The sequence below is a fragment of the Aptenodytes forsteri genome, unplaced genomic scaffold (genome assembly GCF_000699145.1).
Source record: "Aptenodytes forsteri isolate BGI_AS27 unplaced genomic scaffold, ASM69914v1 Scaffold8, whole genome shotgun sequence".
Taxonomy (NCBI): domain Eukaryota; kingdom Metazoa; phylum Chordata; class Aves; order Sphenisciformes; family Spheniscidae; genus Aptenodytes; species Aptenodytes forsteri.
Genome location: NW_008796218.1, coordinates 6,536,138 through 6,557,014, shown reverse-complemented (window position 1 = coordinate 6,557,014; position 20,877 = coordinate 6,536,138). Strand labels below are relative to the sequence as shown.

The 20,877-nt window shown below is 40.3% G+C and overlaps 1 long non-coding RNA gene across 1 annotated transcript; it reads right to left on the bottom strand.

The window, feature by feature from the left end:
- Nucleotides 1-646: 646 nt before the first annotated feature.
- Nucleotides 647-20,543, bottom strand: LOC103906762. The gene is made up of 4 exons (XR_658032.1): nucleotides 20,422-20,543; nucleotides 14,003-14,127; nucleotides 12,401-12,468; nucleotides 647-832 (listed from the first exon to the last, which is right to left on the bottom strand). It is a non-coding gene; the product is annotated as an uncharacterized LOC103906762 (long non-coding RNA).
- Nucleotides 20,544-20,877: the final 334 nt, after the last annotated feature.

Sequence of the window (20,877 nt, the reverse complement as noted above, 5' to 3'; positions counted from 1 at the left end):
GGGGTCCGCCGCTCGGTTCCCCCCCGGTGTGAGGGCTCGCTGCCCGGCCTGCCACCTCGGGGGGCGTGTTGTGTTCGGGGCAGCCCGGGGAGCGGCGCTGGCCTGTGGAGGGGGCCTGAAGACGACCTCGGCCTTGCCGCAGGCGCCGCTGGCTGCAGGGGGCTGGGCTGCCCGCATCTGCGGGCGGGGAAGGCCGGTAGGCGCTCTGCCCTGAACTCATCGGCTGCGTTAAGATTAAGTGGAATCCGTTGTTTTATCGAAAGTCTGTCCTTTTACCACGTACGCTTCCCGTTTTCGGAGCGACTTGGAAGAAGGGATGCGTGGAGGCATAGGTTTCCTTTAAAGGCGCTTGCTTTATAATGGGCACAAGGTGCAAACAGTTCTTAAGCATTTGGGAAAACCCAGCGTTTTGTTCTGCTAGTTTTAGCAAAAAAGAAAAAAAAAGTCCCGAAGATGTGTCAGAAAATAAATATAAACAGAGCTGTCATTTCTGGAGGGGTTGACTCGGTCACAAAATCAGAATTGGACTGCTTATGTTGGTCCTGTATAAGTCACATCTGCAGGCTTTATCCTACAAGCATTTAGGCACTGAAGTAATTTCACTTACATGAGTAGTCACAATAAAATAAGCAATGCTATTTATAAGTTAGGTGCATAGTGATTGTAAAATTTAATTGGTAGTATACAGTCATGCACTGTCGTGTCTTCATTTGGAGGATGACATGCAGTGATGTACTTGAAATTTTGGGAGTTTTCTTTGTGAGAGGAGTTTATTGAACAGTCAGATAGTACAATCAGGAAAAAAGGTTTCACAGCCCATCCTGGAACAACTCTGAAATGAAGACACATTAACAAAGAAACTGCATATCGAACAGAAAAGCAGACATGCAAATACATACAGAAAATAACAAATTAAAAGTGATACAATTTAGAAAATTGATAAAGGACACTCTCCCTTTACTAGTTAAGTTAAACAGTTTCAGGAAATGCCACATTAAAAATTGATTCCCGTTACCACTCTACTGCACTAGTGGTCTTGCAAATGTTTACCATGCATGGCGTTAGCATGGGCCACAGGCCATTCCCAACACGTAACCTGGATGGAGCCAGCTTGGTTTCGAAGGCCATCCTCTCTCAGTTGGCCGCCGTCCCAGAGAATGGTCTAAGGCCGGCTAACCTGTACCATCTCAGCTGGCAAAATCTGCACTAGTCAGGTTTATCTAGAGTCTGAATTTCATGTATGAAACAGCTTAACAGACTTGCTTTTGTATATAAATTTTCCAAATGAGTGACTTTTCCATGGCTGTTGCTGGATTAAAAACCGGATTTCTCAGTTTCTCTTACTACTGGTTTGTTGGTGGTTTGGGTTTTTTTTTTACATAATGCTAAAAACTGTGATTTACACTACATAGCTTTTTTTTTAATTGCAAGTATGAAAATGAGTGCCTCATTTATAAAACTAAATGTCGAAGCAGCAGTGAATGGCTGGCTTTCTAAATAAGCCCAGGAGACATACAGACCCAGAAGACTCAAGTGGCAATGTAGCATAATTTCAGGACATGATGTCATAGGATGTTCTTCTATAAGTTGCCCAGATCTGCAGTCACACTCCAACTCTAGATGTTGCCCAAAATGTAAAAAAAAGTGAAATACTGTAGATTCAATACCACTAAAAAATGCTACAACAAAGTCTTTTCCATGCTTTTGTGTCACAACACGGATAACAAGATCAAATCTCAGTACTCTTTGTATCAAAGGAGCAAAGCAATAATGCCTCTAACCAGAGAGAACGTAGATGCTAAGATCCAACAACTTATGACACAGAATATATCTGCTCTAAAAAGAAAAATAAGTACTTCAAAGGACAAAGAGCTCATGATGTGCTGGTTATACCTAATACTCTTTGTCAGATATACAGATGCGAAATGCTGCAAAGAAAAGCACAACGGGATGTGCTGTGGCTAGAGAAGCTTATCGCCAGAGCTGTTACCATTTGTATACAAAAGTGAGGAGGACAAAGAAAGGTTATGCAGAAGAATGTGTAAGCAATTGTCCAGAGCCTGAGTACTCCGAAAAAGCATGTCAAGGAATGTTTGCATTCACAAGGATGTTTGCATTTGCATCTTTGCTTGCCCTGAAGTAATAACAATAGCTAACCTCACAGCAGGATTAATTGCATGAATGATTCACAGAAAATAATAAACGCAAGATTCAGTCAAGATGGACATTTCATGCAGACTGGGCATCAGCTTTAAGAAGAAACATCCATGAGGTTAAAAAATACATTTGCCATGGGTAGTTTAGTGTTAAAGAGGGAGATGAAATAGCAAAGATCAAAGAAAACAGACATACTAGCAGTTTGAGTGGAGCAACCTAACAGATGACAACTGACATCAAAGTACAAGGGACTGGTGAGCTGTGGCATCTTGAACACTGAAATTTTGTCAGGATTAAATAAATATACCCGCTTTTGTCAGATACTTTCTTTGCACAGTATTAGCAGGACAAAAGAGACTAAGTCTAGCCATCACAGCACAGCAATTGGCGAGGACTTTGGCCAAAACTGTTCAGCAAACAAAGGAGGTGAAAAATGTCCTACCAAAGCATAAATAAGTATCTTGCAAGACACAACAGATGAGTTGATATAAGAATTTAATTTTTAAGTCAAATTTCAAATCATGAGAGTTAACGTTGGAGAGAAATGTGTCCCTTAGCCAGGCAAGCCTCATCAAATCCTTGGTCTCGGAACAGAAAAAAACGTATACATGCTGCAGAGACTAACTGCCCTTTAATGTTCTCTGTTGTGTATGAACACTTGTAGACAACCTCAGGCTGCTGTGGGAGAACTGAGCTTCTCAAATTATCTCATAAAAGGCAGATGTGGTATTGTGCAGGCCTCAAACATTGGGTACAAATCAGTCGCAATTACTCCTGAAGATAAACATACTCTCATAGACTGTCTTGGGTTTAGCAGCCATGTATATTTTCCCTGGAAAGTTGGAACAATAACAAAGACAATATTTGTCAGCTTTAATAAAGTAGTATACTCTCTTGGAGCTGACTGCAGAGCACTGCTTAGCATGTATGCCTTTCTGGGGTACAATTCTCTTTACGGTAAATGAAAAGCTAGAAGCCAAAAATTGTGATAAAGGGAGCACAGCTATCAAAGATCTTTCTTGAAGTTTGGGTGCTTTCACCAGATCTTTCTAAAGAATTTTGCAGAATTTTTTATGCCATTTACATGTTCCAAAAAAGGTAGTAACTGATAAATGCTGCTATCAGCTGTTCTGTGCCGGAACAGATTTGACAGCAGCCAGATTGACTGCAGCTATGCAAAGACAGTGTATTCCTGCATCAACAGCATTCAAAATATCAAACCAGAAATTGGAAAAAAATACTTGCATGTGAAGGTACCTACCAGTCCTACAAATCCAAAGGGAGTTTGGACATGGAGTGAGTGGATGAATCACCAGCACCCAAAGCTATCCTGGAGCTACTTCTGCTAAATCAAAGATGGCAATAGGAAGGAAAAAGTATGTGCAGAAATATTGTGCCAATATGCGAAGTTTTCAAAGAACTATTTATATTAGTCTTAAAAGAAAAAGCTCAGATGGGATTCAGATATGAAGCTATAAAATTAAACTGATGATAATCAACAGGATTTGGTGTAAAATCGCCAAAAAAACGTGATAAATTGTTTGAGGAGTTCTCTAGTTTGGCTGGGAAAATGCTGCAGAATAAATAGACTTCTTTGCTTTAAAATATCACAGTAGGCTATAACCCTGAGCACACATTGAAGGCTTTGAGAACTGGCTAAATGACAGTTCTCAGTAAAAAGGTGATAAGTGAAGAGTGATGATTTAAGGGACCAGTTTCTATTGGATTTCAAGTGATACCACTGGCTGACTCTTTGCTATTTGATACTCAAGCAGTGTTGAAATAAATATAAAAATCGCCGCAGATCGGATGACATAAGACTAGCAAAACAATCCCATATGGATGGGACAAGCTGGCAACCTGAACAACAAACAGAAATGCACTTTAATGCAGCCAAACATAAAGTTATACATTTAAGAACAGAAAATGCAGGCAGGTTTCTGTACACTGAAAGGACTGTCAGGGATACCGTGGGCATGCAGGTTGACATGAGCTCCCAGCAGGACACTGTGGCAAAAGACTTAGTACAATCTTCGAGTTGAAAACAGAGGTCTGAAAAGGGGGAGTAGGGAAGTGATTTGTCCCTTCTTCTGGTGCTGGAGAGACAGATGCAATGTTGCCAGAGAACAGCTCTAGCATTTACATTTTTTACGTATTTACGAAGTGGACTGTATGAAATAGCCACAAAAATTATTTGAGATGAAGAGTTTATTCTTTTCATCTGCGTGAGACCTATTTGAAATGTCCAAGTTAGGTTTAAGACAAAAATTGTGAGGAGTCTTGATTACTGTATGTCACTACTGTAATGATGAGATAAAGCAGAGATTTAGTGGGCAGCATAAGGGAGGTTCATTACGGGGTCCCTGCTCTGAAGTTGGCTCTAGCCGAGAGAGCAGGATGCCATAGCATGCCCATCCTGTGGTTGCACAGCTCCCTTTAATCCCCCCCTAGTCAGCTGGGAGTTGGCTTCACCCCCAAGGTAAACTTTGCTGAAATTTTGTTCAGGATGGATGTAAAGAAGCCACTAACCTCCTTTATGTAGCCATGAGCTCAACAGTCACTCCACCCCACCAAAAAAAAAAGCACAAGTCGCCCCCACCCCTTCCAGCCAGATGGCAAGGCTTGAGCGATGCTAAACCCCATTTTCAGACAGGTTTCCCGGGGGACAGAGGCTGAAAACAAGATTTGGTCATTAGTTGGTGGAAGTGTATGCAAGCGGAACAGCAGGAGTAGAAATGCTGAGATGAAGCAGCACTGTAATATAGCCAGTGATATTAAGGCCCTGAGTAAGTGCCAAGGAGATAGAGCTTTTATAGAGCTTTTAGACCAATGGCCTCTTAAAAACAAAAAAAAAACCCCTGAAAAACCCTAAAAAAACCCAAAACCCAAAAGCTTGAGCTGTGTGAAAATAAAGAAAAAGCTCTGATGTATGATACTTCCGAGTTCAGAAAAACTGGACTTTTTTTTTTTTTTTAATAAACATCTCTTCAAAGGTACAGGACTCCCTTATCAATTCTTTCTTTTAACAGTTAACTCTGGGCAGCAAGCTGGGAAAAAACAGCAACAGTATCTCCTCAAGAAGAAAAAACTGGGTACTGAATGGCTTTTTCGTGAAGAAAGATGTAACAGGATCAAATATCTAACAGGTTAAACTAGAGAATCACTGAAACAAATTCCCAGTGGCAGTAAACAGAACTCTCTTGATGTCTTCTGACTGAGGCTGGATGCTGTTCTGGAAGATATGTTTTAGTAAAAACACAAGCTGTGCTTCACTGAAACTGACAAGATTAGGGCTTTAATAAAAAATATGTGCATAAAACTTGAATTGCCAGTACTATACAGGATGTTGGACTACATGATGTGATCATAAACTGCACGGTTTTGGTTTTTGCTGTTCGCTTTCAAGTTAGATGTATCTGCTCCTGAAGGCTCAGTTTCCACGTGGAAGTCCAGCTGACCCAGCCCAGAACCTGCTTCAGGCTCTGTGTGACAGGCAGTGGAGCAAGAGTGTCTGTAGCTACAGCAGTTTTATCTCCTCCTACCTCATGCACTGTTTTTTTAGCCTGTATATTTATATTTGTATACGCATATATGCTTTTAGCTTTCCCTTATCGTGATACGGAATACTCTCCAGCTCTGTAACTCTACCCTCCGCCAAACTGCAAAAAATGTACTTCCCTTCATGCAGGGAAAATGAAACAGAAGGAGGCAGTTTCAAATAAGCCTCAGTGGCACGTAGACACAGACAATGAATGTCGGACACTAGAAAATGGTGAATTCTGTGCGCAAACCCATTGAATTTCATGGCCCTTAGGGAAAATGCCAAACTTACAAAGCTGCAGAATGGTGGAGCTGTGACACCCTGAGAGATAAGCAGGAGATAGTAACTGGTATTTGCGGCACTGAGATGGCACTAACAATTTATGCTCTTTTCATGTTTTTAATTCAGTTGCACAACCACAGAAGTTAACAAAGGCACTGAATGGATGTGTTGTATTATTGTGAAATGAAAACTCATGCTGAAGATCACAGAATTGCTGCAAGTGAATACAACATGTCCTCAGAATAATGACTGTGATCACTGTGTTCCTCAATAATGTTTTCTCTGTTCTCCAAGAATGCAGACTTGAAATTTTGAGGAAGCAAATTTGTAGAAAATCTAAGTATAAGGGATATGCATCCATGATTTATTAGTGTTCAAGTGGATGCTGATTTTTAAACCACAAGCTTTCTAATGCATTTTTTACAGCCACGACACAGCAATAAACTGAAATTGTTCAGAAAGAGCTGTGAAAATGTTCAAGCTGGGGAACAGGCAAAAATTTCTGAAACTTCCTAAGAGTAAAAAAGTACATTTAAGCTATAACTTTAGCCATATTATTAACTATGTGTCCAAGTGAGGCTTATGCAAGCTATATATACATTTATCAAATGTATAAAATTTTTTCTATTTAATAAGACAGAGAGTTCAAGTTAGTCCTGTTTATAATAATTTTAGTCTTTATAATCATATCCTGTTTCCATGTAAATTGATTAAATAACAATGAGTACAGTAGAACAGGACTGGGATTTTATTATATTAAAAATTCACTCAGAATAAATTTACAGCACTTAGGAAAAGGTTTTAATTTGCAAGGAACTACATACACGCATTAAGAATTTTAGTAATCTAGTAATGTAGCATTCAGTTTATTAACTCGTTCCAGTCTGTACAATTCTAGGCAGTTCCCTCCATAACACATCTGTGTTTAGAAAGCATGCCAACGTGGCTCCTCAGCGGCAGACGTAATTGCCTATGAAGCGTTTCTAGAGTCCTGGCAGCCAGGGAGGCTGTGAGGCAGCCAGGGGTGGTCAAGGCCATGGTGAGGAGCCTCTGGCGTGCTCAGGGCTGCCCACACCCCTGGCCATCAGTTCCTAATGCTACTGTGAGGTGACACCCCTGGCCAGTAGGTTGGGAAGCTCGGTTTCCTTCAAGCACCTTAAATTGCCAGTAGGTATTTAGACTATGCAGTTTTCCACAGATGGTGAGCAGCACGTATGTCATCAGTAGCAGTAAGGATGTGCGTGAGAGAGAAGAAGAAGAATGTGGAGGCAGCAAAAGGAGAAAAGAGAGGGAAAGAATATCAGAGGTGGAAAAGAAGGAAGTGATCTAGGAAAAGAAGGTATAAGAAAGGAGGCAGAGGTAAGAGGGATGAAGTTGATCAAGTCTGTTATGGCTATTATGCAATATGAATGACATCAAATGGCTGTGGTAACATTCATCCAAGGATGAGAAATCAGTAAATATGATTGACCTCTAGTGATGACCAGAGTCTTAATTGCACATTTGGGATTTATTATATATTTATTATAAAAAACAAAACATATTTTGTTTTTGCTGGCATGGTACAATATTCCTACTTCTTACTTTTCCAGCTTTTCAGATCTACCTTTCCCTCTCCTTTCTAAACTTGAGGAGACAGTTACGTATACTACTAAGTCAATATAATGAATAATAGTTTATCTTTAAATAAAAGACTAAATTGAACCTTTTAAAACTTTCCTGTTTAATTTTCATAAATAGCAAGTTCAAGATGACAGTTGTCCAATGCCAAACAGATACCCTTAAAATCCATTCTATGCCAAAATTTTAAGATTAAAATTTAGGCCAGGCCACTAGGTATATTCTCCACTCCCTTCCCCATTTGATATGTAAACATTTTTTCTTTTAGAAAAGTAAAGTAAATGGAGAGTACAGTTACCAGATTTCTGCATAATACAGGGGAAGTAGGTAGATAGAAAAGATGACTTTTATGCAGGAAAAATGTAAAACCAGTTCTGTTCCTTTATGGAATATATAGCTGAAATAATCAGAACTGTGTTAAAAGCAGAGGCCCCACACAGGGCAGGTGAAGAATTGGAGCTACATGGCCAAGTGCGTTTCTTTGGGTCTGACTACAAATAAAGGAGACTGACTGTTGCTTGGTGAATTCTCTGTCCGTTTGAGAGGAACCATAATAAAGGCATCGAAGAAGTACCCGGGGCAGGCAGGGAAGTGCTTACAGCTGACTGGGAGAAAAACTAGGATTAGATACAGAGTTTGTGAGCAGCAAATAAGCTGGAAAGTTTACTTACAAGTACTAAAAGAAACATATTACCCCTTTCTGTCTGATTCCTGCTACACTAAGTGAAGCACAACTTTTGATACATATTTTTTAAATAAATAGGATTTCATAAAAGTACCTTACTCCTTCACCAAATTACTTTTCTATTAGAAATAGCTCTATAGATCATAAGCCTTAGATATCTGCTTATGTTAAAAGAGTAAAAAATAACAAAATTAGGATTGAAAAGTGTGATGGGTATTTCCTAGATAGAGCAAAGATAAGTACCAGAATTTGAGTGTATTAAAAATACATTTTTTTGTTATAAGACCAAATTCTTTTAATTTCCTTCTTTTACTTGCATTTTAGATGTGATCTCATTAGCACTTTTATTAGGTGACTCGTAGTGTTTATTCTTTGCAAGTCTTTACAATTCAGTATTGCTGTCCAAATGGGATTGGGTTATATTGTTTTAAATACTAGTATTTTTTTATTTAACAAAAGTGGTTATAATGCTGAGGAAGGGTAAACATAGGACCCATTCTGACTTGTATGTAAATTGCTAAAGAAATACAGATATTAAAACAAGCGATTAAATTGACATTATTCAACTTTATACTCTACCTGTGGGCACACGTGTGTGTTTCTTGATGACTGTTGGTGCACCACTAACTGTTTATGTGGAATAATAGGTGGGTGAGCTGGGGTGTGTATGTGCTACAGCTGGGTATCTGCCTGTGACATACAAACACATAGGACACATAGCTTTATCTTAGTTAGTTTCTGCGTGAGCAGCAGCCCAGATGTATTGGCATTATCTTCAACTGAGGCTAGCTGAGTTAGTACAGAGCTGGCCCAGAAATTCATACTCCTGTGGCTTCCAAGCTCCTGGTAGCCAACAGGCTGATTAAAATTAGCTCAGTTAGCCTGGCCTGTGGGACAAAGAGACCTCATGATTGCTGCATGCTAATTCCAGTAGCTGCAACAGCAAGGCAGGGAATGTATGGGAACATGAGAACCGTATTGCCAATGCCCATGTCTTTGGCTGAACGAGGCTCCGTGTCTTTTCAAAGTGTTTTGTGAAGTACCAAAGTGGAAAACACTTGCCCCTCATTTCACCTTTTGAAGACACGTGAATGATGCATGCAGGGCAACACAGTGTTCTCAAGATAACAAAGAACTGTGTCAGCTTCCTCCCTGGGCGCTCCTCATACACCGTGGTTCCTGCTTGCCAGCATTCTGCTGTTCTGCTCCTGGCCTTTCCTGAGCAGGATTCCTCGCTTCAGAATGTGAAATGAATTTTCATTCATGTTTCAGCTGGGTTGACAAGATAAAATAATGAATTGCTACAGCTAAATCAAGCTGAAAGTTTATTAAAGTATTTGCATCAAACTGTATCACCAGTACAGCAAGTAATTCCACATAAAAACCCAAACATGCTGGTTCAGCTACAATAAGGATTTCTACAGAATAATGGCATACCAGCTTTTTTTAGTTCTTATAAAGCCACTTATCAGTCTTCCTGTGGATTCCTTTTATTTTCTCTGTACTAGCCTTGCTTATTCAGAAATTATTACATCATATTAATTAATAGTGTCTTACACAAGCATTTGACATTTCTTCTCTGCAGTCATTGGCTTTAGCCTATTTTGTTGTGGGAAGTGGGCCAAAAAGCTGATCCTGTAGTCTGTCCACAGGCAAAAAGGAACTAGTGTTGTGTGCAGTAGAAAAAGTGTGTGAATTTCCTTATCACAGATATTTGTAGATCTGGATTTCTGCATTCAGCCAAGCTATTCGACAGGAAACTTGTCTAGGACTGGGTGCATAATGTTCAAGATTGAAATGAAGAGGTTTCCTTCACAGAACTGCCTTAGGTGAAAACAGTCTATACTTATCAGACCGTCCCCATTTAATCTCTAATCCTGATTAACAACTGACTCTGTGATGCTCATTTATTACGATAGTAAGTGCTATCAGTCATATTATAGCTTTTTCAATTAATTTAATAATTTCCCATAGGAATACACATACATCAATTCATTTCTCAGGATATTGGCAGCTTTTCTAAAATGTTTCAATTAAACACATTCTGACCCCTTTGATGTTGCTCTGAATTTTAATTATTTTCCATTGCAGAATACTGGTTTAATGATGACCTGAATATATTTCTTAAAAACTATGTGTGTGGTTGCATATGGCAAGGGTGAAAGGTTTGTTCCTTGTGGATTGGTTATCGGTCCACTCATTATGAATGGTTAGTTTCTGGAAGAACTTAGACCTTAGAGGCCAGATCAGGAGAAATACTGGGCACTCTCACTGCAGACATTTTGTATCTCACAGAAAAAGCAAAACAGAAGAAAATATGGCATGACATTTGCACATATTCTGATTAGACCATGCATTCTTAAATTGTGAATTGTGAAACACATCAGAACAGGAAAAAAAAATCATCCCATTAACTTTTCCCCTCCTAATCTCAAATGCAATTCATGCAATTCTTCTGAAGGTTCCAGGGACTCCTTCCAATATGGTAAATATTTAGAAGTTCTAAACTTTTTCACCGGGAGTTTTGCTTTTTTTGGAAAAAGTAATACCGGGTTTTCCTACTTTTCCTTTTTTCTTATCCTTCTTTCTTCTACAATCTGTTTTACACTCCCGTATTACCTGAACACACTTCTCCATCTTCCTTTCCCCATCAGAACTGTTGTTCCACATTTTCTTCCTGAATCATGTGTCTAACCACTATGTCATTTTTTTCCAAATCTTTGTCTGGTCTCCACTTCCAAATATCCCCGATTATTCCTCTCTTCCTCTACTAAGATAGAAGAAACTTTCAATCAAAGTAGAAACTCTGACCTCTCTCTTCAGATCTTCTGAGACCTTTGAGCAACATGTGGAAATAAAGCAAAGGATCAACCAACCTGCAGTCTTTTGCCTGCCAGCCACCAGCCAGCGGTTCATTGACGACTGTAAATAACTGCTGGTCAGGCTATTTAAATCTGAAAATTATTAATTCTGAAAACTAAGGCACATTTAATTTTGAAAATCTTCATTCATGTTTCCAGTGCAAATTGGGAAAAACTGCAGAAATAAACCTTCAGCTACCTGACCATACTATTCTCCTGCAGTATTTCCGTACAGCAGGTACTTTCTGACAGACTCTGAGATCACCTGCTTTCTCTCCTGAGCAGGGGCACTGCCTCTAGTTTCAGCCATTTTTGATCACTCTGTATGTTGTGCATCAATGTCGTGAGAAATGGCCTGTTGGAAGCAGGAGAAAGAGCCTCTGCATTTGTATGCGTGATGAACTACATATTCTTCCCTTCTTATCCCACACATGTACATGCTTACTTTCCAGATTAATTCTCTGCAATTATCCTCTTCAGCAATGAAAACAACCCTCTCTCAGAGCATGAGCAGTGAATGGCTTTGATCATCCAACCTGCTACGATTTGTGGGTACATTGGTGATGAGAATAGATTCAGGAGCAATACTAAAAGCAGCAGAACTTCAAGCTGATGATTTCATGAGGGTTGCAAGAAGGATGAGTAAACTAATGCTGCTGTCACTCATAGCACTACCCAGTATTGTGTGTAAGGCTTTGTGTCACAAAAACCAGGCTGCTTCTGCCATCAGACCAGAACTGTGTTCTCCCTGTGTGACATAACATTGTTTACCAAGTTATGTAGGTAAGAGAGAAATGTATTCCCAGGAACATAAAACCCTAGGAACACAGTTACGACACAGTGCTACACTGAGACATTCTGAGCCTGAATTTCAGAGAAGCTGAGGTCAGAAGTCAGATAATCAGCATTTCTGAAAAGCTCCATTTTTATGATTTCTCCTTTGCCAGGCATGCTTACCATAAGCTGGGTCACATCGCTTAAGGTCATTCATGTTATTTAGGTAATTAATGAGAAGACATGCAAATCCTTGCTAACACTGAAGCAAGTAGTGTTAATTTTATGCTTTATTGGTCTGTTTTTCAAAACTATGTGCCAGTACTGCTGATTTGCTCCTCCTTTTCCAAGCCAAATGCATTTACCACTTAACACCAAAGGATGATTAAAACTGCACTCAGAGCGCAACATGGAAGATGATTGCTGATAATTTAACCATTTGACTCTGCAATACCATTAGGCAATTGGCTGTTGACATACCCTTTCTGCTGGTAACCCAGTTCAGGTAACCAAATGGCGTGTTGTGTAAAGACCACATTCCAAGAGAGCTGTAGAATAAATGAGGAAGTTGGACTGGTTTCTGTTCAGATCTCAACAAGTTCTCATTTTTTATCTTTCACGGTGTTTACTCTCTGCTTTGTATCTTATTCGTTTCAATTATTTTTTATAAACACATTTTCTCCTCTAGCTTCTTTCTTAGCATTAGGGGACAGAGCTAGGACCTCAATTCAGGGCAAATTAGAATTAAAGGAAGCTTTCTTTATGATAGTGTAACCTGCTCAGCCTACTTACAGCAAAATGCAGAAGGGAAATGTCAATAGACAGTTACAATGATCTGACCCCTTGTCTACTTTTTAAGAACTGGGCAGCAAAAGGAGCTCACTCAGGTCTTGGTGAGTTCCAGCAGGTGGTTCCACTTGGGCCTTTGTGAGGATAGTGGAAAAAGCAGCTTAAAAACACCTGATTGCACTCTGCAGCATTAATTTCTGTCATTACTCCAGCAGATTAGATACTGTCAAAGCTACACACCCCAGTATGTGTTCAATACTGGGAGGCGGCCTGAAGCTGGCTGTCCAGACCAATGACCTTTGTGAGTTACCTTCACACAAACCCCAGGCTTTCCAGATAAGGCATGTTACGGGCCCACGTGGCTGGACAGTGCAATGTGGTTACATCAGGAACAGTGACCTGGCCCACAAAAGGGTGACAGTAAGTGATGGGGTTGAGATGGAATAGAACAAGCCTCGGGCACAGGCTGTTTAAATGGGCACTGAAAATCTCCACTTCTGACTGTTTTTTTTCTGCTAGTATACCATTCCTAGTGTTACTTTTGAACAACTCTGTGGCCATACAGTGAGGCAGTTCAGGAACCAGTCCAACAAAGAATAAACCAGCAAAAGGAAACACAGAGTATTATTCAGTGAGATCAAAGGCCCCTGCTCAGGTTCACTATTCACACCTTCCCTCTTGAATTTGTGTGCCCAAGAACAAGAATCAAAAGACAGAAACTTCTGCCAACACCCCATTATATATCCTAAGCCTCAGTTTAACTGAACTGACACTCTGATTCCACATTTGTAGAGGCAGAATCTGTAAAAACAGTCTGAAAAGTACGTAATGGCATCTAAAGAGAAATTAAAATGGTTCTTTGATCAGATTAAAGATAATGTTTTTATCAGCATGAAATAACTTAGATTTGGGAACTTTTGCCCTGCAGACAGGTATGTCCAGCTACCTTATTGCTATAAATTAGACGGAATCCTTGAAGGTACATATTCCTTCTTAGAAGGAATATTTGACTTTTCAGCAATGTTAGTATAAACTCAGCTGCAGACAGGGCATAAATTTGATCATTACATTTAATCCTAAGCTAGTATTGAATATGAATCACGGCTAATGGGTGTATCCCAGAATAAGGGCATATACAGTCTTCACACGGAAATTTACAGATTTGATAGTTATCACAAGTAATAAATGCCAGATTATAAATACCTCACCTGCGGGCAAGCGCTGCATGGCTGAACTCTCGCACAGCTGATTTTGAGTCAAGCAAGGACTCTCCTTGCAGCTCCGCATACTCACCCTCCTCTTGCGCTGCCTCCCTTTTATCTGTCCGTGATTTGGACTGCTGCTCCTGTTGGCCTCCCCTTACCCCGCTGTGCTCCATTATGTGTGGGTTGTGCTGTGCTTCACAGGTGCCTGCAGAGCTTTGAAGAAGGAGACGCTGAGCAAGAATAAGGAAGATTTTCTTGGTTTGGAAATATTTTTACTTCCCTTGCTACCTATCTTAAAGAGCTGACATTGGCTGAACTCTTTAACATATTTTCTGCCTGAGCCCATTCCCAGAACTCAGGTGCTGTAGGCTAGGCTAAGAGTTGGGATGAGGTAATTGCCAGAGGTGAAGTTGTTCAGCCCTCTTCCTGTTACAAACAGCAAGTTATTTATTTCTCTCAGGAGGACACTTGAGATTCCCTGTACTGTGATGAGAACTCCCTCTTTCCCTGGTATTTTTAATAAGAGCTTTGACTTTTTAGAGAAAGTCCTTCCCGAGTCCAGGGAAAAAAAAAAGAATCAGAAGTAAAGCCTCTGAAGGTTGGTACTACATTTAAGGAACCTGACGGAGCTTTCATGACCCTTAGTTGGGATGGCATAAACTTATTACAGGGTATGTTTCACTCTTAATTTGCAAAAATAACCTTTAATTCCTGTCTTCTTGCATTCAAATATAGGATATGAGCAGACTAACCAGAAAAGTTTCTTTCCCCATTTCATGCACACCATCGGCACGTGCAATAGAAAAAAAAAATGTAGCTGGCTATTTAGGGTGATCTATGAACTGTTAATTAGGAACAACATCTGCATCAGAACTGAGAATCTGGCTTTTATTTTTACCTTTTGGGATAGAAACATCATAGCTATCTATTTTACTGTGTTTCTAATTAATTAAGCAGTAATGAAAATAGGTACACACTATTAAAAATGTGCATTTTGTATATTTGTACATAAATCTGTGTACAGCATATTGTATGTACATATGTACAGTATGTATATAAAATGTACAATTGTACATAAAATGGACAATAGGAGTTAAGAAGCATACCTTTATAAAAAGCATACCGAGAAATGAATCTAAACATTTATGATTCCTGAGTTCAGATTCAGCTCATTTTAATGCTTACAAGTTTTGCTCTCACTTGCTGTTTAACTCATTTTTCAGCTTCTGTCCTTGAGCACTGACTTTTATAAATAAAAGCTTTCATTAACTCTCCTTCTGGGTCCAAGATATTTCTAATCCCTCATTCACACAGAGCTGTCCAGCTACAAATATGTGCTTATTTCTATGTATCTCACTTGTCAGTGACATTTTTCTATTCATTTTAATCAGTGCATTCCATCCTAACTTGTCTTCTGTGCAGGTGCTTATTCACCAGTTACATCCTCAAACTCTTTATCATGACTGATGAAAGTATGAGCTCATCAAAACACACATACCCCATTCCTTGCAAAGGACATAGGTTTATTTGGTTTAAATTAGAATTTGGATAGAATGACAACAAAATAAATGTTAGAGGTTTAATTTCTGACAGGTATTGCTTAGTTTACACAGTACTCAAGCATTTTTAATTGTACTCCAGCAAAACCTTACTTAGGAGAACTGAGGAGAAGTGGACTCTTTCAAAAATTCTTAACTCTGTTAAACCTTGCTTATATATGAACATTGTATCCATATAGCTAAATTAATTTAGATGTGCTTTAGTTACATTAATGCCAACTTCTTGGAACAATGTCCATATACCATACTGATAGTATCTTTAAACAAATTTCTTGACGTTGGTAAAAAAAAAAAAAAAGTAAAAAAATCACTAAGGCCATGTGTACTTCGGATTAGTTTACCAGATACTTCAGTGTAGTTGTACATTTGGTTTTGTTGTCTTGATTTCCTTCCCAAGCGATATAAATGAAGCTGAGAAAAGATCTTTCTCTAATATAACAAGAACGTCTGCACAACTTTGAGAATTACAATGGTGTAACTCCATCGGTTAACACTTACATCCCAGATAGAGGTTTCATAGGACTGTAAATCTTTTTTTAAGGCAAAGGCGGAATAAAAAAATGCATCTGCCACACAATACAAATTCCTTTGTTGATTAAAAATGGATCTGCTAGTATAATTTTGTTCAAAACTTTTGAAAAGGCAATGTTACTCCAGCAGACTCCTGGGTATTGCATGTATGTACTGCTATACTACAGACCTCTTGTCGTTACCTCAGAATGAGGTATCAAACTCTTCTTTGCCAGCTTCTTTCCACATCTGTGCTCCAAGAGCAAGGCCTCTGGCTACCCTCCTTTCCGAACTGGTTCAAGCAAGGTACTTTCTCTTTCATTGGGATTACTGTTGTATTTGGGAAGTTGCTGTCACCTCTGCATGCAACACCCAGCACCCATGCTGAGAGACAACTCAGCACCATCACTGAGCTGTGACAGACTCAAAACCAACCAGACGATATGCTGAGAGCTCATAAACTGCAGGCTTTGTCCACCCCAATCCTAACCAGGCCAGGGAGGAAGAATCAGGAAAAAAGCACCTATGCAAAGTCCTTTTCAAGAAACATACGGAATGACGTGACCAATCATGCCATCTCTGCACATGTTTCTGCTGGAACAGCGTTCAGGCTCTGTGATGGCTTACGAGGGGGCACGGGCAATAGCAGGCACTCTGAACCTGGTAGGTTGTCCAGCTAAATGTTACAGCTGGGCCCTCCATCACTTTCCTGGGAATGGTCTCAGGCAGGAAGGTCAGCTCTGGTGTCATCTGCCTTTCAGGTTGTTATCACTTCTTTTTGCAAGCTACTGTCTCTCTGGGATGCCAGCAAAGTAGCTCCCTGTTCTGTGTAAAGCAAAATCAGCTGCTTTATTCTAAAGTTTAAACTGTTAGTTGGAACAGAGTAATTTCTTGCCATATTTATACATAATAAAAATGTTAAAACAATGCAGTTTTCTTTGTGGTGGTCAGAAAGAAGACAGTAATAGGGGAAAGCAGGAGAAAAGGGTTCTAAATCTGTACTTCTCCTCAAGAAATTATATGTATAATTTATTTATTAATGCTCCTGGTTTTGATAATTTTCAGCTAGAAGCTCTCAGGAGTAGGATCACTCAATCTCTCTTCCTCCTTCCTCTTGCTGACAATTAGCATGACTCGGTCTACAAAGCATCTGTGTCAATGACTCAGCCATGTGACACGTGCTCTATCAGTCCATCTAGGCGTGACTTAAAAAAGAAGCAAATACAAGTTTTTGTGCTGTGGGAAGACAGCTCTTTCAATTTGATAAAAATAAAACATTCCATCCAACCACCCACAGAAGGAAGTTACTTCATATAGCTGACCACTTAGCTGCCGCCCTAGTAATTGTCAATATATTTTGTTTCTTTCCAGCAGGTCAAAAAAGAATTTTTCCTTTTGGTTCACATATAATTTGAAAGAACTCATATTCTGAGTTTAAGGTATATTTTCCAAAAAACAATTCATATAAAGCTTGTGGGTTCTTGCCTCATTCAGTCTATAGCCTCTAAGTACAGAGAGTGCTGCTCCCACTGGTAAAGCCACTGAGCAAACTCAGAGACCAGAGCACTTCTATCATTCTTTCTTTGCTGAACAAAGTATTGTGCAGCATATGTTTCATATCAGGAGGGGCTTAGAAAGAAGCTCCAAAGACAGAGGAGATTTTATGTTGTTTATGAAGTTATACATTATGTATAGGGGATACTTTATACATGAGGAGAGTAAATCCATTTTCAGTCCACAGCTATCGTTCTCAGTACACTGTGGAGTGAAGCTGTTTCCGGCAGTGCTGATCTCAACCATGTGTCAAAAGTTTCCTTGATCACTCACTGAGTTCCAGTTACCAAAACTCTTTCTCCTCTGAACACATAAGGGATGTGGCTTATGGTGGTATTTTTCATTCTTTGCTTTCTTTCCAGTAAATGAATCTAATTTAATGTTTTAAATAGAGGTTCTGAGTTATTTTATTTACAGAGTGAATCCTAAGGAACATTCCCCAGACATGTCCCTTTTTTTTCCTGAGTGAATGCAGAGGTTCTGCTGATATTTGTTAGGTGTGGACGTCTTTGGAGGTGACTATTTAAATTGTCAACAGATACTAAACACCACTGATAGTTTCAAAGTTTAGTAAAATAGCCAACACATTCACAACAGCAGTATCCCCCCTGAGGGGAACCAAGAACAGCACAGAACAGTCTAAAAGTCTATCACTTACGCAGTATATTTCAACTTCAAAGTGATCTAGTTAATGAATCCTTAAATGTCACTCTGGCAGCAATTCAGCAAGCTGGATGTCCATAACACTGAGTTGATTAGAGTTATCTATCTTCTCTATTTTTAATGAGACATATACTAACACTGGGAGCTTACTGCAGAATCAGTGTCCTGAGAACCATCTGCAGGCCATACGCTTGTACTAAACAGAAGGGGAAACATGGGGCAAATTTGTATTGCTGTAATTGTTTTATGTCTTACAGTAGTGTCTTGGACAGTGGGAACTGTAGAGAATTTAGAAAGAGTCAGATATTAGCCTAACCTGTGTTGTCAGGTTACCTGCATTTGGGTAACACAGAGGGGCTACACAATACAAAGCAGGTTAATTAGAAGTCAGACATCCACTGGAGCAGGCTCTGCCTGACTCCTTGGCTCCGAGTGATTACTGAACAACAAACATGCCAAACCAGGATTCATGCCCCACCGTACAAACCACTACACTAAAATAAGAGAGAGCCCTTGCAGCATTTAGAATCTACTCTACAGCTTTTAAATTGTTGTATGTATTTTATTTACATCTTTCAGTATGTGCTGCTTCTCCTGTTTCAGGATGACGTGGTAAACATTTTTCTGCATAATAATCTGATTTACAATTTCACTTCCAACATTCTTCAGTTTAGTATCTATTTGATGTTTTGTCTTAAGTTATCCAGACAAGAAAGAAGTCCCAGTGTTTGAATCATTTTACCTGGAGTACCAGAAGCAATGGGATAATCAAAGAAAGATGACACAGGATATGCATTTACAATAGGGGAAAAAATGCTATCATCTGCTACGGTGTCAGCAATTCCCATCTTGCTAGTATGTACAATTTTCTAGTGAAAGTGTTTGAAAAAACAAAGGATTCTGTCATCTGGCACCAATGCCCAGAGCAACAAGTTCATAGACCTGACTGGCTCCTCAGGGCACTAGCATTTCTGAAATATAAATTAAAAATACTAAAATAGTAAATTACATGATTTAATGAAATAATTTAAAATAATTTGATTCTAAAGGTAAGAAGTTCTGAGTAAATTAAAGCTTCATGTGGAATCTGCTCCTGAGTTAAAGCTTTATTTGGAATCTGATCACAATTTATAGTTTGGATTATTTCCTCCTACTGGATTTGGCAGGGGTTGTGCTTGTGTAATAGCATATTAGACTATTTGGATCTTAAATGAATCAGCAATTTCCTGTAGACACACTGTAACACAAGTGGTTTTGTACAGTGTAGCAATAAAGCAATGCTTTTAAGAGGTCCGCTGTGTGCTGAACTGCATCTTCCTCACTGCTTTATAAATATGATCTCAGGAAATACAATCTGTAAAATTCTACTGCTATAAAATTGCTTATCTGTTTTATCCTGTACAAGCAATTTTAAAGGATATGTTTAGTCATGGTATAAAGTTAGTTGCGGCCAGGGTATTCAGATAAATAAGACTTAAGTTAAATCTTAGAACGGTGTCCCACTCTCTCATGAGAGCTTCCTTTCTAGAAAAAGACCCTGAAGAAGGGCTATGGATTTATAAGTAGATACAGCTGGAAAAGGGGAGAGAGGGTGACACACTATCTCCCTCAGCCAACAAGTCTGCCCAGAAGCTTATGCAATGTGTGTTGTCTGCACAGTTTCAGTGTTCTCTTTGGAGAACACTTACTGTAACACTTCTCGTTGGCCGGGAGAGCTGAAAGGTTACGAGATGTCCTATTGCCAAAAGATTTCATGAGGAAATAGGTGCTTCAAGGTCAGATTCGGCTTGAATGCCAAGGAATCTGTGAACATTGGGACACGACGCTGTAGCTTTTCTGAGGGATTTCAAACCTTCTTACTGACAGGAAGAGACGTGAAGAAAATCCTGAGACAGCAAGAGGAGTTTTCTTTCTTCCCGAGAAAGAGCAATCCGGCTCATTTGAAACAGCGCACTGAAGTTTTCTTCTCGAGGAAGAAACCGGCTCGAAAACCTAAAAACCTAACTGTAAAAATCAAACAAGGTTTCCCCTTTTCCTCAAGGAGCCCACTACTGTTCCAGCGACACGGTGAGCGCCGCGCCGCCCCGCCCTAGAGCCGCCCGGGCACCGCCGGCGAGCGAAGGCCAACCGCCCGCCGAGGGGCTCTCGCCGCCCTCCCTCTGAGGGAAGCTCCCACCCCCGCTCACAGATGTAAAGCCGCTCCCACGCCTCACGCCGTTACCGAGGTAAAACAAGCCCGCAGACGGCTTTTATCCTGCTTCCCGCAGGCGCGATCGGCCTTTATTTCCAGCCGGGGCAGAGGAGACCGGGCTGGGGCGCCGCAACCCCGCCGCGCTGAGGGGGCACCCCGCACCGTATTTACACCTATTGAGCGCACGACCCATTACCGTATATACCCATATGGACGTTCCCAGAAAGGAGGCGTTACCGTATTTACCGTCACTAACCCACCGCCGCATTTCACGACGTGAAGCCTAACACGTGCTCCCGTATATCACGGCGCAGAAGCGCAAGCCCGTAACGCCCCTCATAAAAGCGGCATGTGGAGCAGCGCATGCGCTGTGCGGCGACGGGGGCGGGAGCGCGACCGCGACCCGGTGGAGTAAGGAGGAGCGGGTGGTCCCGCCTCCTTCCCGCGGCTCTCGGTGCCGGCGAGGCCTGCCCTGGCGCTGATTCT